Genomic DNA, 25,033 nt, shown 5'->3' on the forward strand with positions numbered 1-25,033 from the left:
CACGATGTCGCGCAGCCGGTTTGGGTTCGGTGTAGATGGATTAGAATACTGTATATACATATGAGATGAGTAAATCAAGGTACTATATTAAAGTGACAACATCTACTGACTGCATCCACTTTTCCCACAGCTTCTTCACCATCCTTGTGACTTCAAACGAGTTTCCCAAATAAACATCTTTATCAAAACAAAAACATACTCCAACAAGCAACGATTCAACAGACTAATTTTCCACAACAATTGCTGCCCTTTTTGTTCAATTCTTGGACTTCACTGTTGTCCACCCATCCTTCTCACTAATGATACTCGATGCGCTTTCATCTTCAAACAACACTTCTTCTGCTCTCAACTCTGATTCTGGGCAGACAGCCAATGTTGTGAATTGTCAGGAGGAGGTTGATAATAGTGACACCCAATCAGAATTCAGACTCTGCGTGTTCTGAGTTGAATTATTCTTGCCTAGTAACACTCTCTCATTGGCTATAAATAACAAGTTACAGGGGAACCGAAACTTAACTCGGAATGTACAGGTAACTGCCAAAATACAAGAAACACTTGAGTAATTGAGGGTTCTGTCAGCTCTGTTATGTTGTGGGGTGCATTTTCCTGGCGTGGTTTAGGTCCACTCAACCACTTAGAGACCAAGGTAAACACCAGTAAATACACAGCCATTCTGAGTGATCACCTTCAACCTGTGGTGAATAATGTCTATCCTGATGGGAGTGGTCTCTTCCAGGATGATAATGCCCCCGTCCACAGGGTATGAGAGGTCACTGAATGGTTTGATGAGCATGAAAACTATGTAAACCATATGCCTTGGCTGTCTCAGTCACCAGATCTCAACCCAGTTGAACCCTTAAGGGAGACTGAGAGAGTGTTTCCACCACCATCAACCAAACAATAGAGTTCTAGACACTTGTAGAGTCTATGTGCATTGAAGCAGTTCTGGCACTTCGTGGTGCCCAACACCCTGTTAACACACATTATGTTGGTGTTTCCTTTATTTTGGTAGTTACCTGTAAGGTCCAGCTAATAGCTTCACTAACAGCGAGTATTCAACTTAACTACCTTACTAATTAAATGACGTACAACGATTACATTAGAAGACCTAGGCAACTATGAGCCTAAGCGGCAGGCTGTTTGTGGTATTATTACATCTCCTTGTCACTCATTGTCATGGCTTGATAGTGATCAATGGAGTTGGAAAGAGAACAAACAGATCTGGGACCAGGCTAGGCAACTACAGTATATAGTGATCAATGGAGTTGGAAAGAGAACAAACAGATCTGGGACCAGGCTTGGCAACTACAGTATATAGTGATCAATGGATTTGGAAAGAGAACAAACAGATCTGGGACCAGGTTAGACAACTACAGTATATAGTGATCAATGGAGTTGGAAAGAGAACAAACAGATCTGGGACCAGGTTAGACAACTACATAGTTACATTTGAAAATGTTTCATTTGCTATTTTAATTTGAACCTTTTTCCCAGAAGAAGAGGTCTGTGTCCAACACATTTCATTTTACCCAGAGTTGTGGCTAATCCAAGGTTGAGTTGTCAGAGGAGGTTGATAATAGTGACACCCAATCAGATTTCAGCCTCTGTCTGTCCTGAGGTGAATTACTCCTCTCATTGGCTAGAAATGACTAGTTACAGGTGAAACGAAACTTAACTCCGACTATAAGTTGCAGCACATAGCTTCAGCTCTCACAGTCACAACAGGGGACAATTAACAGACATGTGCAACTCCACTAAAAGTGAGTATTCAACTTAACTACCTTACTAATGAAATGTACAACAATGTATTGTGATAACTGTAGCACAATATGGAGTAAACATTTTATTTATACCAGGTTTGATCATCACTAGACATGTCAGGACAATTTATTCAAAATAAACAAGTTTCTTGGAAAGTCAACAATCACATTCTTCTGTTTGTATTTATACATGTGGTTTAATATTGGATAACAATGAAAGGAGAATTAGGTTTTTCACTTTTACCTGAAACATTTATCTTGTTTTATTAAATAGAAACCAGAGGGTCTAGGACAAGATAGTGTAGCACAGGTCTGGGTCTATGATATTTACCTAAGAGAGTTCAAGGGCTGATTTCCTCGTGTTGTTTCAGTCTTAATGTTTTGCTCATAAAATTGGTGGGCCAAATTAAACCACCTGCGGGCCAAATTCAGCCTGTGGGCCGCGAGTTGGGTAACCCTGCTATATATCTAATTGAAGTGGGCAAAACTTGAGTCAACACAGCATATAGCAGGTTGTTGCTGTGAGGGACTGACGTGCAGGTTATCCTGGTACTGAGTGACAGGTCATTATACCACAGTGTACAGCAGGTTGCTGCTGTGAGGGACTGACCTGCAGGTATCTTGGTACTGAGTGACAGGTCATTATACCACAGTGTACAGCAGGGATGGGCTTCTCCATTCATCTGGGGCCTGTTTGGTGACCTTGAGTACATTCCTGACTGACTATTTATTTATTTGTTATTTTAACAGGTAAGTTGACTGAGAAACATTGTCATTTACAGCAACAACCTGGGGAATAGTTACAAGGGAGTGGAGGGGGATGAATGAGACAATTGTAAACTGGGGATTATTAGGTGACCATGATGGTTTGAGGGCCGGATTGGGAATTTAGCAAGGACACCGGGGTTAACACCCCTACTCTTACGATAAGTGCCAGGGGATCTTTAATGACCTCAGAGAGTCAGGACACCCGTTTAACGTCCCATCTGAAAGACGGCACCCTACACAGGTCAGTGTCCCCAATCACTGCCTTGGGGTTTTGGGATATTTTTTAGACGAGAGGAAAGAATGCCACCTACTGGCCCTCCAACACCACTTCCAGCAGCATCTGGTCTCTCATCCAGGGACTGACCAGGACCAACCCTGCTTTCCTTCAGAAGCAATCCAGCAGTGGTATGCAGGGTGGTATGCAGGGTGGTATGCAGGGTGGTATGCAGGGTGGTATGCAGAGTGGTATGCAGGGTGGTATGCAGGGTGGTATGCAGAGTGGTATGCAGAGTGGTATGCAGGGTGGTATGCAGAGTGGTATGCAGGGTGGTATGCAGAGTGGTATGCAGAGTGGTATGCAGGGTGGTATGCAGAGTGGTATGCAGGGTGGTATGCATAGGGGTATGCAGGGTGGTATGCAGGGTGGTATGCAGAGTGGTATGCAGGGTGGTATGCAGGGTGGTATGCAGAGTTGTATGCAGGGTGGTATGCAGAGTGGTATGCAGGGTGGTATGCAGGGTGGTATGCAGAGTGGTATGCAGAGGGGTATGCAGGGTGGTATGCAGGGTGGTATGCAGAGTGGTATGCAGGGTGGTATGCAGGGTGGTATGCAGAGTGGTATGCAGGGGGGTGTGCAGGGTGGTATGCAGAGTGGTATGCAGGGTGGTATGCAGGGTTGTATGCTGCTGCAACTATATGGATGATGTATGACAGATATTATAATGCCTGGATAGGTATTTTACATATCAGACAGAGGAGGCTGGTTGGAGGAGCCATAGGAAGGATGGTTTATTGTAATGGCTGGAATGGAATACATTTAGTGGTACCTACACATCAAACTCATGGAAACAACATGTTTGACACGGTTCCAATGATTCCATTCCAGCCGTTACAATGAGCCCCTCCTCCTATATCTTCTGCAATGAAACTCCTGTGCAGGGAACCACGATCATCCTTTATCCACAGCTAACACACCTGGCTCCAATAATAAGCTAATAATGGTCTTCAGATTCTGTAGGGCTGGGGGAACGTGTGAGACCAATTAGGCCCCAGAAAACTGGAGTTGCCTTCCCTGGTGTACAATAACTGGTCCATCTGGTCCCACCATTTAGCAGAATGTCAACTGTAGAATGATACGCATGTTTAGAATGTCATTTGACATATGAGTACATTATGTTTACCTGATGCTGGTTACCTTGTTAGAGAATGTACTTTGTTTTACAATAGTTACATCACATAGCATCTTCTTATAGTTCATATTGGTTTAAAGTCAAATAACACCACATAGCATTACTCTTCTTATAGTTCATATTGGTTTAAAGTCAAATAACACCACATAGCATTACTCTTCTTGTAGTTCATATTGTTTTAAAGTGAAGCGGCTGAGAATAAATTATAATTTAGTTTATGTGGACTTTGCTTTTTGTAATAAGGTCATCGTCTGTTTCTATGTTTTTGATTGGCCGACTGTAGCAGAGATGGAACGAGGAAGAGGGACTCTGAAGATTCTGTTCCTGTTGACACTCTGTCTGCAAGCCTTCACTGGTCAATGCCAAGGTACACACACCCCCGCGTACATATATACATGCTGCTCAAACACACACCAGGGCCGTGCACAGACCTTTCAGGGGCAGGTGCTCAAAATGAAAAAAGGGCGACACACTCAGTTCAGTGCCTCCTAAAGACATGCTTGACAGGGGGAAAAGAGGGTGGGCTATTGGCTAATTATTGATGTTTATGATTGATGTTAATCTGCTGGTTAGCTTTATTTATTTTACTGGTTGAGATTTACCTTTAGCTGATAGGAGCGTAGAGAAGAAGAAAAGCCAATCAGACTGAAGTCTCTTCTTCCTCTCTCTCTGCTCCTATCAGCCAATCAGACTGAAGTCTCTTCTTCCTCTCTCTCTGCTCCTATCAGCCAATCAGACTGAAGTCTCTTCTTCCTCTCTCTCTGCTCCTATCAGCCAATCAGACTGAAGTCTCTTCTTCCTCTCTTTCTGCTCCTATCAGCCAATCAGACTGAAGTCTCTTCTTCCTCTCTCTCTGCTCCTATCAGCCAATCAGACTGAAGTCTCTTCTTCCTCTCTCTCTGCTCCTATCAGCCAATCAGACTGAAGTCTCTTCTTCCTCTCTCTCTGCTCCTATCAGCCAATCAGACTGAAGTCTCTTCTTCCTCTCTCTCTGCTCCTATCAGCCAATCAGACTGAAGTCTCTTCTTCTCTTCTTCAGCCAATCAGACTGAAGTCTCTTTCTGCTCCTATCAGCCAATCAGACTGAAGTCTCTTCTTCCTCTCTCTCTGCTCCTATCAGCCAATCAGACTGAAGTCTCTTCTTCCTCTCTCTCTGCTCCTATCAGCCAATCAGACTGAAGTCTCTTCTTCCTCTCTCTCTGCTCCTATCAGCCAATCAGACTGAATGTGGATGATGATGATGATGTTGGCTAAATCAAGTGTTATCAAGTGTTAAACAAATGTTAAGGTCTCTCAAGCCATCCATGTTTGGATACTGGGCAGGTTCAGTCTCCTTACAGGGCAGACTGGTGAACAGGTTCAGTCTCCTTACAGGGCAGACTGGTGAACAGGTTCAGTCTCCTTACAGGGCAGACTGGTGAACAGGTTCAGTCTCCTTACAGGGCAGACTGGTGAACAGGTTCAATCTCCTTACAGGGCAGACTGGTGAACAGGTTCAATCTCCTTACAGGGCAGACTGGTGAACAGGTTCAATCTCCTTACAGGGCAGACTGGTGAACAGGTTCAATCTCCTTACAGGGCAGACTGGTGAACAGGTTCAATCTCCTACAGGGCAGACTGGTGAACAGGTTCAATCTCCTTACAGGGCAGACTGGTGAACAGTGTTCAGGCATCTCCTTACAGGGCAGACTGGTGAACAGGTTCAGTCTCCTTACAGGGCAGACTGGTGAACAGGTTCAATCTCCTTACAGGGCAGACTGGTGAACAGGTTCAATCTCCTTACAGGGCAGACTGGTGAACAGGTGCAATCTCCTTACAGGGCAGACTGGTGAACAGGTGCAATCTCCTTACAGGGCAGACTGGTGAACAGGTGCAATCTCCTTACAGGGCAGACTGGTGAACAGGTGCAATCTCCTTACAGGGCAGACTGGTGAACAGGTGCAATCTCCTTACAGGGCAGACTGGTGAACAGGTGCAATCTCCTTACAGGGCAGACTGGTGAACAGGTTCAGTCTCCTTACAGGGCAGACTGGTGAACAGGTTCAGTCTCCTTACAGGGCAGACTGGTGAACAGGTGCAATCTCCTTACAGGGCAGACTGGTGAACAGGTTCAGTCTCCTTACAGGGCAGACTGGTGAACAGGTTCAATCTCCTTACAGGGCAGACTGGTGAACAGGTTCAGTCTCCTTACAGGGCAGACTGGTGAACAGGTTCAATCTCCTTACAGGGCAGACAGGTGAACAGGTTCAGTCTCCTTACAGGGCAGACTGGTGAACAGGTTCAGTCTCCTTACAGGGCAGACTGGTGAACAGGTGCAATCTCCTTACAGGGCAGACTGGTGAACAGGTTCAATCTCCTTACAGGGCAGACTGGTGAACAGGTTAGGTCTCCTTACAGGGCAGACTGGTGAACAGGTTCAGTCTCCTTACAGGGCAGACTGGTGAACAGGTTCAATCTCCTTACAGGGCAGACTGGTGAACAGGTGCAATCTCCTTACAGGGCAGACTGGTGAACAGGTTCAGTCTCCTTACAGGGCAGACAGGTGAACAGGTTCAGTCTCCTTACAGGGCAGACTGGTGAACAGGTTCAATCTCCTTACAGGGCAGACTGGTGAACAGGTGCAATCTCCTTACAGGGCAGACTGGTGAAAAGGTGCAATCTCCTTACAGGGCAGACTGGTGAACAGGTGCAATCTCCTTACAGGGCAGACTGGTGAACAGGTGCAATCTCCTTACAGGGCAGACTGGTGAACAGGTGCAATCTCAAATCAAATCAAATCAAATCAAAATCAAATTTGTTTGTCACATACACATGGTTAGCAGATGTCAATGCGAGTGTAGCGAAATGCTTGTGCTTCTAGTTCCGACAATGCAGTAATAACGAACAAGTAATCTAACTAACAATTCCAAAAAACTACTGTCTTATACACAGTGTAAGGGGATAAAGAATATGTACATAAGGATATATGAATGAGTGATGGTACAGAGCAGCATAGGCAAGATACAGTAGATGATATCGAGTACAGTATATACATATGAGATGAGTATGTAAACCAAGTGGCATGGTTAAAGTGGCTAGTGATACATGTATTACATAAGGATGCAGTCGATGATATAGAGTACAGTATCTACGTATGCACATGAGATGAATAATGTAGGGTAAGTAACATTATATAAGGTAGCATTGTTTAAAGTGGCTAGTGATATATTTACATCATTTCCCATCAATTCCCATTATTAAAGTGGCTGGAGTTGAGTCAGTGTCATTGACAGTGTGTTGGCAGCAGCCACTCAATGTTAGTGGTGGCTGTTTAACAGTCTGATGGCCTTGAGATAGAAGCTGTTTTTCAGTCTCTCGGTCCCAGCTTTGATGCACCTGTACTGACCTCGCCTTCTGGATGACAGCGGGGTGAACAGGCAGTGGCTCGGGTGGTTGATCTCCTTACAGGGCAGACTGGTGAACAGGTGCAATCTCCTTACAGTGCAGACTGGTGAACAGGTGCAATCTCCTTACAGGGCAGACTGGTAACAGGTGCAATCTCCTTACAGGGCAGACTGGTGAACAGGTGCAATCTCCTTACAGGGCAGACTGGTGAACAGGTGCAATCTCCTTACAGGGCAGACTGGTGAACAGGTGCAATCTCCTTACAGGGCAGACTGGTGAACAGGTGCAGTCTCCTTACAGGGCAGACTGGTGAACAGGTGCAATCTCCTTACAGGGCAGACTGGTGAACAGGTTCAATCTCCTTACAGGGCAGACTGGTGAACAGGTTCAATCTCCTTACAGGGCAGACTGGTGAACAGGTTCAGTCTCCTTACAGGGCAGACTGGTGAACAGGTTCAATCTCCTTGGGCAGACAGGTGAACAGGTTCAGTCTCCTTACAGGGCAGACTGGTGAACAGGTTCAGTCTCCTTACAGGGCAGACTGGTGAACAGGTCAATCTCCTTACAGGGCAGACTGGTGAACAGGTGCAATCTCCTTACAGGGCAGACTGGTGAACAGGTCAGTCTCCTTACAGGGCAGACTGGTGAACAGGTTCAGTCTCCTTACAGGGCAGACTGGTGAACTGTTCAATCTCCTTACAGGGCAGACTGGTGAACAGGTGCAATCTCCTTACAGGGCAGACTGGTGAACAGGTTCAGTCTCCTTACAGGGCAGACAGGTGAACAGGTTCAGTCTCCTTACAGGGCAGACTGGTGAACAGGTTCAATCTCCTTACAGGGCAGACTGGTGAACAGGTGCAATCTCCTTACAGGGCAGACTGGTGAAAAGGTGCAATCTCCTTACAGGGCAGACTGGTGAACAGGTGCAATCTCCTTACAGGGCAGACTGGTGAACAGGTGCAACTCCTTACAGGGCAGACTGGTGAACAGGTGCAATCTCAAATCAAATCAAATCAAATCAAAATCAAATTTGTTTGTCACATACACATGGTTAGCAGATGTCAATGCGAGTGTAGCGAAATGCTTGTGCTTCTAGTTCCGACAATGCAGTAATAACGAACAAGTAATCTAACTAACAATTCCAAAAAACTACTGTCTTATACACAGTGTAAGGGGATAAAGAATATGTACATAAGGATATATGAATGAGTGATGGTACAGAGCAGCATAGGCAAGATACAGTAGATGATATCGAGTACAGTATATACATATGAGATAAGTATGTAAACCAAGTGGCATGGTTAAAGTGGCTAGTGATACATGTATTACATAAGGATGCAGTCGATGATATAGAGTACAGTATCTACGTATGCACATGAGATGAATAATGTAGGGTAAGTAACATTATATAAGGTAGCATTGTTTAAAGTGGCTAGTGATATATTTACATCATTTCCCATCATTCCCATTATTAAAGTGGCTGGAGTTGAGTCAGTGTCATTGACAGTGTGTTGGCAGCAGCCACTCAATGTTAGTGGTGGCTGTTTAACAGTCTGATGGCCTTGAGATAGAAGCTGTTTTTCAGTCTCTCGGTCCCAGCTTTGATGCACCTGTACTGACCTCGCCTTCTGGATGACAGCGGGGTGAACAGGCAGTGGCTCGGGTGGTTGATCTCCTTACAGGGCAGACTGGTGAACAGGTGCAATCTCCTTACAGTGCAGACTGGTGAACAGGTGCAATCTCCTTACAGGGCAGACTGGTATACAGGTGCAATCTCCTTACAGGGCAGACTGGTAAACAGGTGCAATCTCCTTACAGGGCAGACTGGTAAACCGGTGCAATCTCCTTACAGGGCAGACTGGTGAACAGGTGCAATCTCCTTACAGGGCAGACTGGTGAACAGGTGCAATCTCCTTACAGGGCAGACTGGTGAACAGGTTCAATCTCCTTACAGGGCAGACTGGTGAACAGGTGCAACCTACGTATGGGGTGGAGGGTGACGAATTTGACAACAACTTGCGAGTAGTGGGTTCCAAACAACAATGACAGAAATGTATTTTAAAATTATATTACAACCCAGAAGGGAGACTGGAGGGACAAAGGGGCATCTGCTCTGTAGATCCATCCTCACACATGCCTGATACACAAACACACATTTCATTAGCTTTTCATCAAGACAATCACTATCAACTCAAGCACTTGTCTGTTTTCACAGATTCAGGGCATCCCTCTGACCTGAGGATAGTTCTGGTGGGGAAGACTGGATCAGGGAAGAGTGCAACAGGAAACACCATCCTGGGGAGAAAGGTGTTTAGAGAAGACCTCTCCCCTGAGTCTGTCACTGTTCACTGTGAGAAACAGAGTGGGGAGGTGGATGGGAGGAAGATTGATGTCATCGACACCCCGGGGCTCTATGACACAACAATGTCTAAAGAAGAGATGAAAAGTGAGATAGAAAAGTCCATCTACATGTCAGTCCCAGGACCCCACGCCTTCCTGCTGGTGATCAGACTGGGGAGGTTCACAGAGGAGGAGAGGAACACTGTGAAGTGGATCCAGGAGAACTTTGGAGAAGAGGCATCAATGTACACCATCATTCTGTTCACCGGAGGAGACCAGCTGGAGGACAAATCAATGGTGGACTTTCTAAGTGAGAGTGAGGAGCTTATGAAACTCGTCAAGGTCTTTAAGGGCAGAAATCATGTCTTCAATAATAAAAAGAAGAATGACAACACTCAGGTCCCAGAGCTGCTGAAGAAGATAGATGAGATGGTGAAGAAGAATGGAGGGAACACTACACCAATGAGATGTACCAGGAGGCCCAGAGGAAGATCGAAGAGGAAGAGCAGAAGAACACGTGGGGGATTAATAAGAATAAGTTACTGGACCTTTCGGTAAAGGCTGTGGGATTGATAGCAACTGGTGTCACAGCGCTGGTTTCAGGACCAGCAGCTATCGCAGTTGGAGGTGCTGTATTCTTAAAAGATGTATTTGACCTTTTTTACGATTCTAATTAAGTACAAATGAGGAAGAGGTGGCAGTGTGAAGTACCACTCTCTTCCTCATCTTAATGTCAAGTAGTAGCAGTAGAATATATTAATCCTGTACAATGACAACCATCATTGTTTGATTGTTCATCACTTTCTAATATGATCAGTTATTTACCATGTTTATTATTCAGAGGCTCAGGGATAATAACATACTGTAGGATGACATTTATAATTCAACAACAACAAACAGACAGAAAAATCTTAATACTAGTTTCATTAACTCAGAGTCAGATAATAGGTTAGAATGGGTAAAGGCATTCTAGGTTTCTGGTTATCTACAGTATTGATGTATCTACCCTCCCTCACCGGTCTGTGTTCTCCCTCTACCCTCCCTCTACCCTCCCTCACCGGTCTGTGTTCTCCCTCTAGCCTCACCGGTCTGTGTCCTTCCTCTACCCTCCCTGGTCTGTGTTCTCCCTCTACCCTCTCTCTACCCTCCCTCACCGGTCTGTGTTCTCCCTCTATCCTCCCTGGTCTGTGTTCTCCCTCTACCCTCTCTCTACCCTCCCTCACCGGTCTGTGTTCTCCCTCTACCCTCTCTCTATCCTTCCTCCCTGGTCTGTGTTCTCCCTCTACCCTCTCTCTATCCTTCCTCCCTGGTCTGTGTTCTCCCTCTACCCTCTCTCTACACTCCCTCCCTGGTCTGTGTTCTCCCTCTACCCTCTCTCTACCCTCCCTCACCGGTCTGTGTTCTCCCTCTACCCCTCTACCCTCCCCCTCTCTGTGTTCTCCCTCTCCCTCTCCCGGTCTGTGTTCTCCCTCTACCCTTCCTCCCTGGTCTGTGTTCTCCCTCTACCCTCCTCTACCCTCCCTCCCTGGTCTGTGTTCTCCCTCTACCCTCTCTCTACCCTCCCTCCCTGGTCTGTGTTCTCCCTCTACCCTCTCTCTACCCTCCCTCACCGGTCTGTGTTCTCCCTCTACCCTCCCTCCCCTCCCTCCCTCCCTGGTCTGTGTTCTCCCTCTAGCCTTCCTCCCTGGTCTGTGTTCTCCCTCTATCCTTCCTCCCTGGTCTGTGTTCTCCCTCTACCCTTCCTCCCTGGTCTGTGTTCTCCCTCTACCCTCCCTCCCTGGTCTGTGTTCTCCCTCTACCCTCCCTCCCTGGTCTGTGTTCTCCCTCTACCCTCCCTCCCTGGTCTGTGTTCTCTCTCTACCCTCCCTCCCTGGTCTGTGTTCTCCCTCTGCCCTCTCCTCCCTCTCTGGTCTGTGTCCTTCCTCTACCCTCCCTCCCTGGTCTGTGTCCTTCCTCTACCCTCCCTCCCTGGTCTGTGTCCTTCCTCTACCCTCCCTCCCTGGTCTGTGTTCTCCTCTACCCTCCCTCCCTGGTCTGTGTCCTTCCCTCTACCCTCCCTCCTGGTCTGTGTTCTCCCTCTACCCTCCCTCTACCCTCCCTCCCTGGTCTGTGTTCTCCCTCTACCCTCTCTACCCCCTCCCTGGTCTGTGTTCTCCCTCTACCCTCTCTCTACCCTCCCTCCCTGGTCTGTGTTCTCCCTCTACCCTCCCTCTGTGTTCTCTACCCTCCCTCCCTGGTCTGTGTTCTCCCTCTACCCTCCCTCCCTGGTCTGTGTTCTCCCTCTACCCTCCCTCCCTGGTCTGTGTTCTCCCTCTACCCTCCCTCCCTGGTCTGTGTTCTCCCTCTACCCTCCCTCCCTGGTCTGTGTTCTCCCTCTACCCACCCTCCCTGGTCTGTGTTCTCCCTCTACCCACCCTCCCTGGTCTGTGTTCTCCCTCTACCCACCCTCCCTGGTCTGTGTTCTCCCTCTACCCTCCCTCCCTGGTCTGTGTTCTCCCTCTGCCCTCCCTCCCTGGTCTGTGTTCTCCCTCTACCCTCCCTCCCTGGTCTGTGTTCTCCCTCTACCCTCCCTCCCTGGTCTGTGTTCTCCCTCTACCCTCCCTCCCTGGTCTGTGTTCTCCCTCTACCCTCCCTCCCTGGTCTGTGTTCTCCCTCTACCCTCCCTCCCTGGTCTGTGTTCTCCCTCTACCCTCTCTCTACCCTCTCTCTACCCTCCCTCCCTGGTCTGTGTCATCCCTCTAACCTTCCTCCCTGGTCTGTGTTCTCCCTCTACCCTCTCTCTACCCTCCCTCCCTGGTCTGTGTTCTCCCTCTACCCTCTCTCTACCCTCCCTCCCTGGTCTGTGTTCTCCCTCTACCCTCTCTCTACCCTCCCTCCCTGGTCTGTGTTCTCCCTCTACCCTCTCTCTACCCTCCCTCCCTGGTGTGTGTTCTCCCTCTACCCTCTCTCTACCCTCTCTCTACCCTCCCTCCCTGGTCTGTGTTCTCCCTCTACCCTCCCTCTCTACCCTCCCTCCCTGGTCTGTGTTCTCCCTCTACCCTCCCTCTACCCTCCCTCCCTGGTCTGTGTTCTCCCTCTACCCTCTCTCTACCCTCCCTCCCTGGTCTGTGTCTCCCTCTACCTGGTCTGTGTTCTCCCTCTACCCTCCCTCCCTGGTCTGTGTTCTCCTCTACCTCCCTCCCTGGTCTGTGTTCTCCCTCTACCCTCTCTCTACCCTCCCTCCCCCTGGTCTGTGTTCTCCCTCTACCCTCTCTCTACCCTCCCTCCCTGGTCTGTGTCATCCCTCTAACCTTCCTCCCTGGTCTGTGTTCTCCCTCTACCCTCTCTCTACCCTCCCTCCCTGGTCTGTGTCATCCCTCTAACCTTCCTCCCTGGTCTGTGTTCTCCCTCTACCCTCTCTCTACCCTCCCTCCCTGGTCTGTGTTCTCCCTCTACCCTCCCTCTACCCTCCCTCCCTGGTCTGTGTTCTCCCTCTACCCTCTCTCTACCCTCCCTCCCTGGTCTGTGTTCTCCCTCTACCCTCTCTCTACCCTCCCTCCCTGGTCTGTGTTCTCCCTCTACCCTCTCTCTACCCTCCCTCCCTGGTCTGTGTTCTCCCTCTACCCTCTCTCTACCCTCCCTCCCTGGTCTGTGTCATCCCTCTAACCTTCCTCCCTGGTCTGTGTTCTCCCTCTACCCTCTCTCTACCCTCCCTCCCTGGTCTGTGTCATCCCTCTAACCTTCCTCCCTGGTCTGTGTTCTCCCTCTACCCTCTCTCTACCCTCCCTCCCTGGTCTGTGTTCTCCCTCTACCCTCTCTCTACCCTCCCTCCCTGGTCTGTGTTCTCCCTCTACCCTCTCTCTACCCTCCCTCCCTGGTCTGTGTCCTCTCTCTACCCTCCCTCCCTGGTCTGTAGCCTTTCCCAGATCTGTGCACATTTCTGTCTCAGAGCTCTACGGACAATTCTTTCCACCTCATGACTTGGTTTTTGCTCTGACATGCACTGTCAATTGTGGGCACCTAATATAGACAGGTGTGTGCCTTTCCAAATCATGTTCAATTAGTTGTGTTTACCACAGGTGGACAGCAAGTTGTAGAAACATCTCAAGGATGATCAATGGAAACAGGATGCACCTGAGCTCAATTTCGAGTCTCATAGCAAAGGGTCAGAATACTTACGTAAATAATGTATTTCAGTTTGATACATTTTTTGAAATGTATTAAAAGAATAAAAACATTTTTATTTGTATTTAATCCACTTTAAACTAAGGCTGTAATGTAACAAAATGTGGAAAAAGTCAAGGGGTTTGAAAACCTTCCGAAGGTCATTGTTAGTGTGTGGTATGTGTTGCATGTATGATTCATCCAGATTTCAGAATTGTATAATAAAGTGAAATCAATAAAATGATCTCCTCATATTCTGTTAAAACACCACTGTCATTACGACCAACAATGCAGAGAGAAAGAGAGCGAGACAGTGAGTGTGTGTGAGGGAGAGACAGAGGGAGGCAGAGAGAAAGGGAGCGAGACAGTGAGTGTGTGTGAGTAAGAGACAGGGAGGTAGAGAGAAAGAGAGCGAGACAGTGAGTGTGTGTGAGGGAGAGACAGAGGGAGGCAGAGAGAAAGGGAGCGAGACAGTGAGTGTGTGTGAGTAAGAGACGGAGGTAGAGAGAAAGAGAGCGAGACAGTGAGTGTGTGTGAGTAAGAGACAGGGAGGTAGAGAGAAAGAGAGCGAGACAGTGAGTGTGTGTGAGTAAGAGACAGGGAGGTAGAGAGAAAGGTTGCCAGGTAGAGATCCAGCTGCAACAGGAAACCCTGGCAGCATGCAGCCGTCCCGTCGTACTCCCGGGGAAGGGCGAGACGAATCCGACTAGGACCTGGTGAATGGGGAGCGAGTAGTGGAGACCCTGGCTGTCCATGGCGACGCCGAGATGGTGGAGCATCGCCGCGTGCTCCCGGACGCACTCCTCGACCCCTATCCTAGGGGCACCTGCTCCTGCTGACACCATATTGTGGGTGCGTAATCAAAATCTAAAAATCCCCATCAAAATCTATCCGTTTATGCTAGATGTTCTTTTTTTGGATTTGGATGCGTCTCAATCCACCACACCCGCCAGTGTCGCACTTCCGCATCTGTGGTGAAAGTTGACAGAGCCAGAGTGGTGTATGTCAGACCATGAGAAAAATCGGTCTTCTCACCAAATTGCCTACAGCGTTTGAATGGTTTGGCCCCTCTATTATGACAAGATGAGACACGACCACAATGGTTTGGCCCCTCTATTATGACAAGATGAGACTCTCACGAACACAATGGTTTCTCCGTTTTGTTTTACGAACCTCACAAGAATTTGGGGTCCGACATCGGTACCGTCAATCTGTCAACTTCTCTGTAGCACTAAACAGTTCGGCCAACACACTAATATGACCCCGCTGTGGAAAGGTGAGACTAATGAACACCTACATGTTGTTTGCTCTCCCCCACAGGCTTCACAAGACTCATCTGAATGTCCCCCGGTACCATTTTAAAAAATGTATGGGAGTCCATATGGAGACATTTAATTTCAGTGCCAAATATAATGGGTTAAATACATACATTTCTCAAATATATGAATGGGTTAAATACATACATTTCTCAAATATATTAATGGGTTAAATACATACATTTCTCAAATATATTAATGGGTTAAATACATACATTTCTCAAATATATTAATGGGTTAAATACATACATTTCTCAAATATAGGACAGACACTTCAGGAAAAACTCCTTTAGATATGTTCTGGGGGGACTATCCATGTTCCATGTTGTGAATCTGTTATTCATTGAGGGTTTTTATGGGCTAATTGTAGTGAGACCAAATTATATTGTTCCTCAAATAAGTTTTTTATTTATTTATTTTGAGATGTCAAGGGGTCTTAAAATTGTTAATAAAATAGCTTGATGATTCTTGGTATGACCTCCTTTAAATAATTCCATATGTTAGCTTAGTTTAACCCCCCTGTAGAGGGTTAAACATTGTTTGAGCTACAGACTATTTCTTCTGCATCTGTAGATTTAACCATTGGTCTGTGTAATTATTGATTTAAGGAGAGTGAGGACAGGTGTGGAGGCTGAAAAGCAATTAGTAGCAGCTGATGCTTGTTGAGGAGCTGCGGTCAAGGCAACTAGTGTAAGCGTTGGAAACAGGCATGGAGGCTGATTGGAAGTTAGTAGCAGCTGGTGTTTGTTGAGTTGATGGGGAGCTGAGTTCAGTGCAACTAGTTCAAGCGTGGTCCTCTCTCCTGAATTTGTGTTAATTCTTCTCGACATCAAGTCTGTCTATCAGCATACTGAGCACAGTCCCTTTATAGTGCAAAGAACAATGTTGAACTTTTTTTAACCTTAATTTAACTAAGCAACCCAGGTAAGAACAAGTTCTTATTTACAATGACAGCCTACCAAAAGGCAAAAGGCCTCCAGTGGGGATGGGATTAAAAAATATATAAATTAAATTAAAATGTAGGACAAAACACACATCACGACAAGAGAGACAACACAACACTACATAAAGAGAGACCTAAGACAACAACATAGCATGGCAGCAACACATGATAACACAGCATGGTAGCAACACAACATGACAACAACATGGCAGCAACACAACATGGTAGCAGCACAAAACAGGGTACAAACATTATTCGGCAAAAGTGTCTGCTCATTGTTAGCTCCCCTCTCATGCTGCACAGAAGTTAATACACTTGAATAATGCGACGCGGCATGTAGAAATGTTGAATTATCATTACTGTTCACAAAACAATGTCCATACAGGCTAGAACACTTTACAATGCAAGATGATACCGGTAGCTTCTAGCTTTAATTGTAGGCTAACTTGTTAGCTTACAGCTGAATTCACTACCCCTAGTACTTTGTTTGTGATAGTATGAACACCATAATGCAGAATATGTTGATTTGAAAGCTGATTGTGTTGTGGAATATCTTGAGTCAAATATTTGCACAGATACCGGAACATGTGAATTCAATTTAGACTTTATTACAAATGGAGCATAGTTGAGCCCTTCCATGGAAAATACTGAATTCTTATATTATAGAGTAGTATAGATTATTACTACTATTATTATAGTAGTCTGTCTCTGCATAACGTATAGAGGCCCCTATATGAAAATAGCTTCCCTTGACCTTTCTCCATTATCTTTCCATCTCAGTTCCTGCTTGTTAACACATCTGACAGCTGTATAGGTTATAATGGTAGCAGGCTCTGTTCATATATGCTCCTTATACAGCCACTCTGTCTTAACACTTCAAAGTGGACAGTCTAAACACTGCCTACTACTATTAGAGTCATACGTTTTGCATGAGTTTCGCTGCCACAATTGCCACCAAAAACGTTATTATTAATAATCAATGTGAATCAATTGTGGCGCCCAGCAGGTCAGCCACCAGGGGGAGACGCGTCGAAGCCTGCTGACAGACGGGCATACAACACGAGGCGATGGCTCCATCTGCTGGACGTGCCAGGTCTCGACGGGCTCTCCGCCCAGGACTAACTGGGGCTGATTGGGGAGTTGGTGAGTAATCAAGGGCTGACTGCTCACCAGGTGTACAAGCCCCATATCTGAGCTAAGACGTTTAACAGGATACAGCAAGACCCGGAGCCCAGAAGATGGTATCCCAGGTATCCCTTTTCTTGATTTATTATTTAATAAACACCCTTGAACCCGAGCTAATCATACTGTGACCGTGTCTGATCTGTGTAAACGTCTTGACCCCCTGGTCTGCCACACAATATATTATGTGTATATTCATTTGAAGCAACATATTAAACATAACAAAATCCCCATCAAACTCCATTAGTTTAAATGAGAAATTAGTTTGTTTTGGTTAGGCGGGTTGGAAGCATGGTTTCTGGGTGAGCAAGGCGGGGGGAGGATTCGGGGTTGGGCAGGCGGGGGTTGAGGATTCAGGCGGGGTTGAGGATTCAGGCAGGGGGGTTGAGGATTCAGGCGGGGGTGAGGATTCAGGGGGTGAGGGTTGGGGTTATCTTTATATGCATGTATCTCTTGTTTTGTACCTGTAACCCCCATCTGTAAAAATAAAATGACAAAAATAAATAAAACACTGATAAATAAAATAAATAAAAAACCTGATACACTGTATATGCCTAATGATTGAACAGAGCAATAGCTGAGTTTATCCGTCTGGGTCAAGTGCCATTCTGGGACTTCGCCTACTATGCCTTCTTCTTTTAATACATGCAGATAAATGAAAGTCAGTTAAATAAAGAGCTGATATCTGCTGAGGTTATATAGACAAAATAATTTACACCTAATCTACATACAGTATGTACATTAAGAACAGAGCAGTTATCATGATGTGTAGCTATGTGACAATATTATAATAACAATGCTATCAGACGTAGTGTTATGAAACTAGAAAAAAACAAAAACATTATTACATGGATGAGATTAATGCATTTAGTTTGGACAATTGATTCCACAGACATCGTCACATTTGAGGGTGAATCTTAACTTCCACTTTTAAGTAAATTAAAGTGTCCGTTTGACATCAATACAACACTATGAGAAAGTTTGATCCAAGTGGAAATTAGGATTCAGCCCATTATCACCAAATTCCTATGATTGATCTATTGTCTTTTGCTTTAAAGCTGGAATCCATAATGGTAATACTGGAATCCGTAATGGTAATACTGGAATCCGTAATGGTAATACTGGAATCCGTAATGGTAATACTGGAATCCGTAATGGTAATACTGGAATCCGTAATGGTAATACTGGAATCCGTAATGGTAATACTGGAATCCGTAATGGTAATACTGGAATCCGTAATGGTAATACTGGAATCCGTAATGGTAATACTGGAATCCGTAATGGTAATACTGGAATCCGTAATGGTAATTTGGAATCCGTAATGGTAATACTGGAATCCGTAATGGTAATACTGGAATCCGTAATGGTAATACTGGAATCCGTAATGGTAATACTGGAATCCGTAATGGTAATACTGGAATCCGTAATGGTAATACTGGAATCCGTAATGGTAATACTGCCACGTCCGTTTGCGCTATTACAAAGACAAAGACGTTAATTCAAACAACGGACCCAAAGAATTCCCCATTATAGAACAGCAGAGTGTGAACTGCAATGTTTTATTACCACGATACTGAACGCTCCTTTATTCTGTTTGCTGTGGGTGAAATGACAAGACTATGTTATAATCCAGTTATTACATCAGATGGTTGTTTTATGGAATAGAATAGGAATAGAATAGGGTTCTTAGAGCACTCATCTGTGTGTGGTCTTCTGAGTTGGGCCTCTGGGGCTTAATGCGGGCAGTGGATTTACCAGGCTTTTGGTGATAAAACATAAAGACCGCATTCCACGGCATGGCATGGTGTTTGTTTGCCAGGAGGTACCAGGGTGGAGATGGCTCCGGTATGGATAATGATGAGGAGAAGCTTGTTTTGGGGGCCAGACCCTGGTTTCTTCACAATGAGAACAGTCTTTACAACAGATACTGTCTTCTGTGAATCATTAGTATATTTCATACAAATCCTAACCTTGTGACACATTACATACATAAGTTGTTAGTCATGAACGTTCAGGAGTAGGTAGTTTGCTATACAATCCTGCTGCTCAAATCGGCTCGTTGGGCTCTCAACGAATCATCTAGGGGTGGTTCATCGACCAGCTTCATTATTGCAATAATGAATTGATGTTATTAATACAATTTGAAAAAGTAATATCCTGAATGGTGATTGACCTTGTCTCCTCATTATTGATTAGTATTTCCACGTCAACAACAATAAAAACAATACCAGATGTCCTGTGTGCCGAACACTGTTTTCCCTTATGCAGATTACAGGTGACACACTGATGGGACAATAGTCAACAACAGTGTAAATGTCTGTGATCTATGCCAACTGGTAATGTTCCCAAGCGTTCTGACTGTGGTTACGACTGCACAAACCAGATCTACCTCCCTTTGTTTTTTGTCTTTGATAAGTTCATTTAAAATATTTCCTTGGGCTATTTTTTTATTTTGTTTTTGCTGTACAATCAGACTTCATCAAAAATACAAATCAGGGTCATTATATTAAAATGACAGAACGTAATTATTTGCTATGACACTAAATCGTAAGTTACAATGCATTTGATGACCAGATAACTCACAATTAGCAGGATTAAATCAATTCAAAAGATGTTGGCGATAATCGTTCTTTGGGGTGACGCATAATGACAACTCAAAAGTTGTTTAAATTTGACCAAATTCAATTGATTGGTGTTGAAATACTGTGCAAAATAAATGAACACATTTTATATTTCTTTCTCCTATCACATGTCATGTTACAGAATAAACAGCAGGATAAAACAACTATTTTAGTTCTGGCTTTTACCTTGCTTGCCGTTGACTGTCATTTTCGGCATGGTCCTTGATTGTGTTCAGCTGAGAGGGATATACCTGCAGAGCTACGACAACAGTACTCTGCACACACACTCCTGGATGATAAGTTAACGTCCCCAGACAGGCTCATCTGTTTGATAGGCGTGACACTGGTCTCGTTCCTGCCCGACTACTTTGCTGACGTTAGATTGCTTCCGTTAGATTTGTCTTAGACTGCACAGTCGGGCATCAGATTGGAATAGCATATGATGTGTTTAGCTGATATGTTAAACACTTATTCAGGCGTTGTGAGATCTGACAGACGTCTGGATTGTTGTCGGTCTGGAACGTGACTATTATGATTAGGTTTGTGATGTCATGGTGGGGTAAAGAATGTAATTATGTCCAAACCACCCCTTCTCTTCCCTGATCAACACATTTCTGTGAAACTGACATCTGTGCAACAGAGATTCCACCTCCCACTAACGCCCATAATAATGACCTAGTTACATGGGTGGGGCCCGTAATGACCTAGTTACATAGGTGGGGCCCGTAATGACCTACTTACATAGGTGGGGCCCGTAATGACCTAGTTACATAGGCGGGGCCTGTAATGACCTAGTTACATAGGCGGGGCCCGTAATGACCTAGTTACATAGGTGGGGCCCATAATGACCTAGTTACATAGGTGGGGCCTGTAATGACCTAGTTACATAGGCGGGGCCCGTAATGACCTAGTTACATAGGTGGGGCCCGTAATGACCTAGTTACATAGGTGGGGCCCATAATGACCTAGTTACATAGGCGGGGCCTGTAATGACCTAGTTACATAGGTGGGGCCCATAATGACCTAGTTACATAGGTGGGGCCCATAATGACCTAGTTACATAGGTGGGGCCCGTAATGACCTAGTTACATAGGTGGCGGGGCCCGTAATGACCTAGTTACATAGGTGGGGCCCATAATGACCTAGTTACATAGGTGGGGCCCGTAATGACCTAGTTGGCTCATAGGCGGGGCCCGTAATCAGACAGGAAGACCTTTAGTTACTAGGTGGGGCCCAGTAGTGGAATGACCTAGTTACATAGGTGGGGCCCAGGACTCTGAGTAGACAATACATCTCTTGGCTCTGAATAGATTCATACTATAGTCAGACAGGAAGAAATACTTTAACTAAGCAGTTCTGACCTACACCAGTAGATATCAACCAGGACTCTGTCTCTACAGTAGACCTACACCAGTGGATATCAACCAGGACTCTGTCTCTACAGTAGACCTACACCAGTGGATATCAACCAGGACTCTGTCTCTACAGTAGACCTACACCAGTGGATATCAACCAGGACTCTGTCTCTACAGTAGACCTACACCAGTAGATATCAACCAGGACTCTGTCTCTACAGTAGACCTACACCAGTGGATCTCAACCAGGACTCTGTCTCTACAGTAGACCTACACCAGTGGTTATCAACCAGGACTCTGTCTCTACAGTAGACCTACACCAGTGGATATCAACCAGGACTCTGTCTCTACAGTAGACCTACACCAGTAGATATCAACCAGGACTCTGTCTCTACAGTAGACCTACACCAGTGGTTATCAACCAGGACTCTGTCTCTACAGTAGACCTACACCAGTGGATATCAACCAGGACTCTGTCTCTACAGTAGACCTACACCAGTGGATATCAACCAGGACTCTGTCTCTACAGTAAACCTACACCAGTGGTTCTCAAACATGGCTGGTAGGACCCCTGGGGTACTTGGCCTTTCCAAAGAGGGTACTTGAGACGACTCATGAGACATTAGGCTTACTGGTAAAATCGCATGAGGGGGTACTTCAGGATTAATCCGGGCAGAGCAAAATGTACTTGGTGGTACAGTAAATGAAAAAGGTTGAGAAACACTGGCATTCTTATTTAGTGTTGTGTTCAAGGTCACCACTAGAGGGACCCATCAGACCAGAGTGTTGTGTTAAGGTCACCACAGGGACCCATCAGACCAGAGTGTTGTGTTCAAGGTCACCACTAGAGGGACCCATCAGACCAGAGTGTTGTGTTCAAGGTCACCACTAGAGGGACCCATCAGACCAGAGTGTTGTGTTCAAGGTCACCACTAGAGGGACCCATCAGACCAGAGCGTGTTGTGTTCAAGGTCACCAGTAGAGGGACCCATCAGACCAGAGTGTTGTGTCAAGGTCACCAGTAGATGGTCAGACCAGTCACCACTAGAGGGACCCATCAGACCAGAGTGTTGTGTTCAAGGTCACCACTAGAGGGACCCATCAGACCAGAGTGTTGTGTTCAAGGTCACCAGTAGACGGACCCATCAGACAAGAGAGTGTTGTGTTCAACGTCACCACTAGAGGGACCCATCAGACAAGAGAGTGTTGTGTTCAAGGTCACCACCAGAGAGACCCATCAGACCAAATCAGGAAAAAGGCAAAAGAACAATGATGAGTTCAGTTGTTATAAAGTATTTATTATTAACTCCTCACAATAGCTTGCATATATTTTCATAAATGTTTTTAACTTCAGAAATAATTTTGTCCAAAAAAAAAAGACAGTCTGACATAAACAAGTGACAGAGAAGTTTATACTACTGTTTGTAGAAATAAAAATAAAAAATTCTTCATCCAAATATGAATCTTTAGTTGCTTTCCCCTCCCTATCAGAAGTCATTGGCTATGGTTACAATCAGTGAAATGCATCCTGCTTCCTAATCTATATTTTACCGCTACTGATGTTGTCGACAACTCAATTGGTAACACAAGCTCTGCTGTTCCAGCGATTATAAAACAAGTTCCTGCCTTTGCACGGCTTTCCCTAACTTTGCAATCTTTCTCCAACTGTCTGTCTGTTCTTGGGCTCTCAGAGCTTCCTGATTCATCTCAACGTTGTAGTACTGACCTCCATTCTCCCTCTGTTTATCACTGGTTTAGTACTGTCCCCATCACCATCTCCATCTCACTGTTTTAGTACTGTCCTCCATTCTACCATCTCCTCCACCATCCATATCACTGGTTTAGTACTGTCCTCCATTCTCCTCCATCCATCTCCACCATCCTATCATATCACTGGTTTAGTACTGTCCTCCATTCCACCATCTCCTCTATCATATCACTGGTTTAGTACTGTCCTCCATTCTCTATCATATCACTGGTTTAGTACCATCCACCATCTCCATCATATCACTGGTTTAGTACTGTCCTCCATTCCACCATCTCCTCTATCATATCACTGGTTTAGTACTGTCCTCCATTCTCCTCCACCATCTCCTCCATCATATCACTGGTTTAGTACTGTCCTCCATTCCCTCCCCCATCACCGTCCTCCATCTCACTATTTTAGTACTGTCCTCCATTCTACCATCTCCTCTATCATATCACTGGTTTAGTACTGTCCTCCATTCTCCTCCACCATCCCTCTATCATATCACTGGAGTAGTACTGTCCTCCATTCTACCATCTCCTCTATCATATCACTGGAGTAGTACTGTCCTCCATTCCACCATCACCTCTATCATATCACTGGTATAGTACTGTCCTCCATTCCACCATCACCTCTATCATATCACTGGAGTAGTACTGTCCTCCATTCCACCATCACCTCTATCATATCACTGGTATAGTACTGTCCTCCATTCCACCATCACCTCTATCATATCACTGGTATAGTACTGTCCTCCATTCCACCATCTCTTCTATCATATCACTGGTATAATACTGTCCTCCATTCCACCATCACCTCTATCATATCACTGGTTTAGTACTGTCCTCCATTCCACCATCTCCTCTATCATATCACTGGAGTAGTACTGTCCTCCATTCCCCTCCTACCATCTCCTCTATCATATCACTGGTTTAGTACTGTCCTCCATTCCACCATCTCCTCTATCATATCACTGGTTTAGTACTGTCCTCCATTCCCCTCCACCATCTGTTTTGTTCCTCAGCAGCTCTGTGACCTGAAAGCGATCTTTGGTCTGGTTGTTGAGAGAGTGATTTCTAAATCCACAGATGTTGATAAGTTCCTGAAGCTCATCGCTTTCTCCCAGAAAACTTCTTGACTGACTACCATTTAACTTATCTTCAGCAGTGAATAATATAATAGTATATTTTGAGGGCTGCCCTGAATCTGTAAACCAAACAGGAAAAGTAAAAATTACAATGCAAGCCATCGGTTTGCTTCATATTTTCTTTTGTAATTGTGAGAAATTAAGAGAAATTCTAGAATAGTATATTTTGAGGCTTATTCTCCAAAGTTCTCCTGGATCCACTTCACAGTGTTCCTCTCCTCGTCTGTGAACAATGTCAGTCTGATCACCAGCAGCAATGTGTCCTGGCTTGTCTATACATCCATCTCACTCTTCATTGCCTTTTCAGCGAGCCAGCCAGCTAACATTAGCTAGCTAGCTAGGTAAACAATGAACCATAATCACAACTCATGATGTTACTACCTTACATGAATCTGCAGGTAGCTAATCAACCAGGTTCAATGTTAGCTAGCTAACATTATGCTATAGCTAGCCAAGTAAATGTCTCTTTCTGTCAAAATTAGAAACGTGTAATAACTGAAAATGTAGCTAGCTAGACTATTTTACAAGTATACATCATTCATGGTTGGACGCCATGGTCGGATGCCATGGTGCCCTTAGTTTGAAGATTTAATCCGGCGACAGGTGTTTTCCCCATCTCCTTAACTATCATACTCAAATTCCACTGATTTCAAAACTCAGTCCTCCAGAAAGTGGAGAGCTACACTAATGCAGTTTTAATACATAATACATTTGTTTTTTAAATGTGTTAGACAGGAATACCTAGACAAACTGACCAGCTCAAATAGACAGAAGCATGCTAAATGGCAGACCAGTCATAATTTATCTTTTGGCATGTCCAGCCCACTCATTATCTCAGCCAATCATGGCTAGATGGAAGGTTGCCACTTTCTCTTTGGCTAAACCAACTAGGCTCGTAATTTAACAACTGTACTCGTA

The 25,033-nt window shown here is 45.4% G+C and overlaps 1 long non-coding RNA gene and 1 pseudogene across 1 annotated transcript in view; both read left to right on the forward strand.

The window, feature by feature from the left end:
• The first annotated feature begins 1,393 nt into the window (after nt 1-1,393).
• Nucleotides 1,394-10,546, forward strand: LOC121843882 (annotated as a pseudogene).
• Nucleotides 10,547-14,325: 3,779 nt separating this feature from the next.
• Nucleotides 14,326-25,033, forward strand: part of LOC112240601 — a 33,437-nt gene continuing 22,729 nt past the window's right edge. Inside the window, exons 1-2 of the long non-coding RNA XR_002952081.2 lie at nt 14,326-14,656; nt 17,070-17,206. This is a non-coding gene — a long non-coding RNA (uncharacterized LOC112240601). The remainder of the gene's footprint in view (nt 14,657-17,069; nt 17,207-25,033) is intronic.

Source organism: Oncorhynchus tshawytscha, unplaced genomic scaffold (genome assembly GCF_018296145.1).
Source record: "Oncorhynchus tshawytscha isolate Ot180627B unplaced genomic scaffold, Otsh_v2.0 Un_contig_3689_pilon_pilon, whole genome shotgun sequence".
NCBI classification, from domain to species: Eukaryota; Metazoa; Chordata; class Actinopteri; order Salmoniformes; family Salmonidae; genus Oncorhynchus; species Oncorhynchus tshawytscha.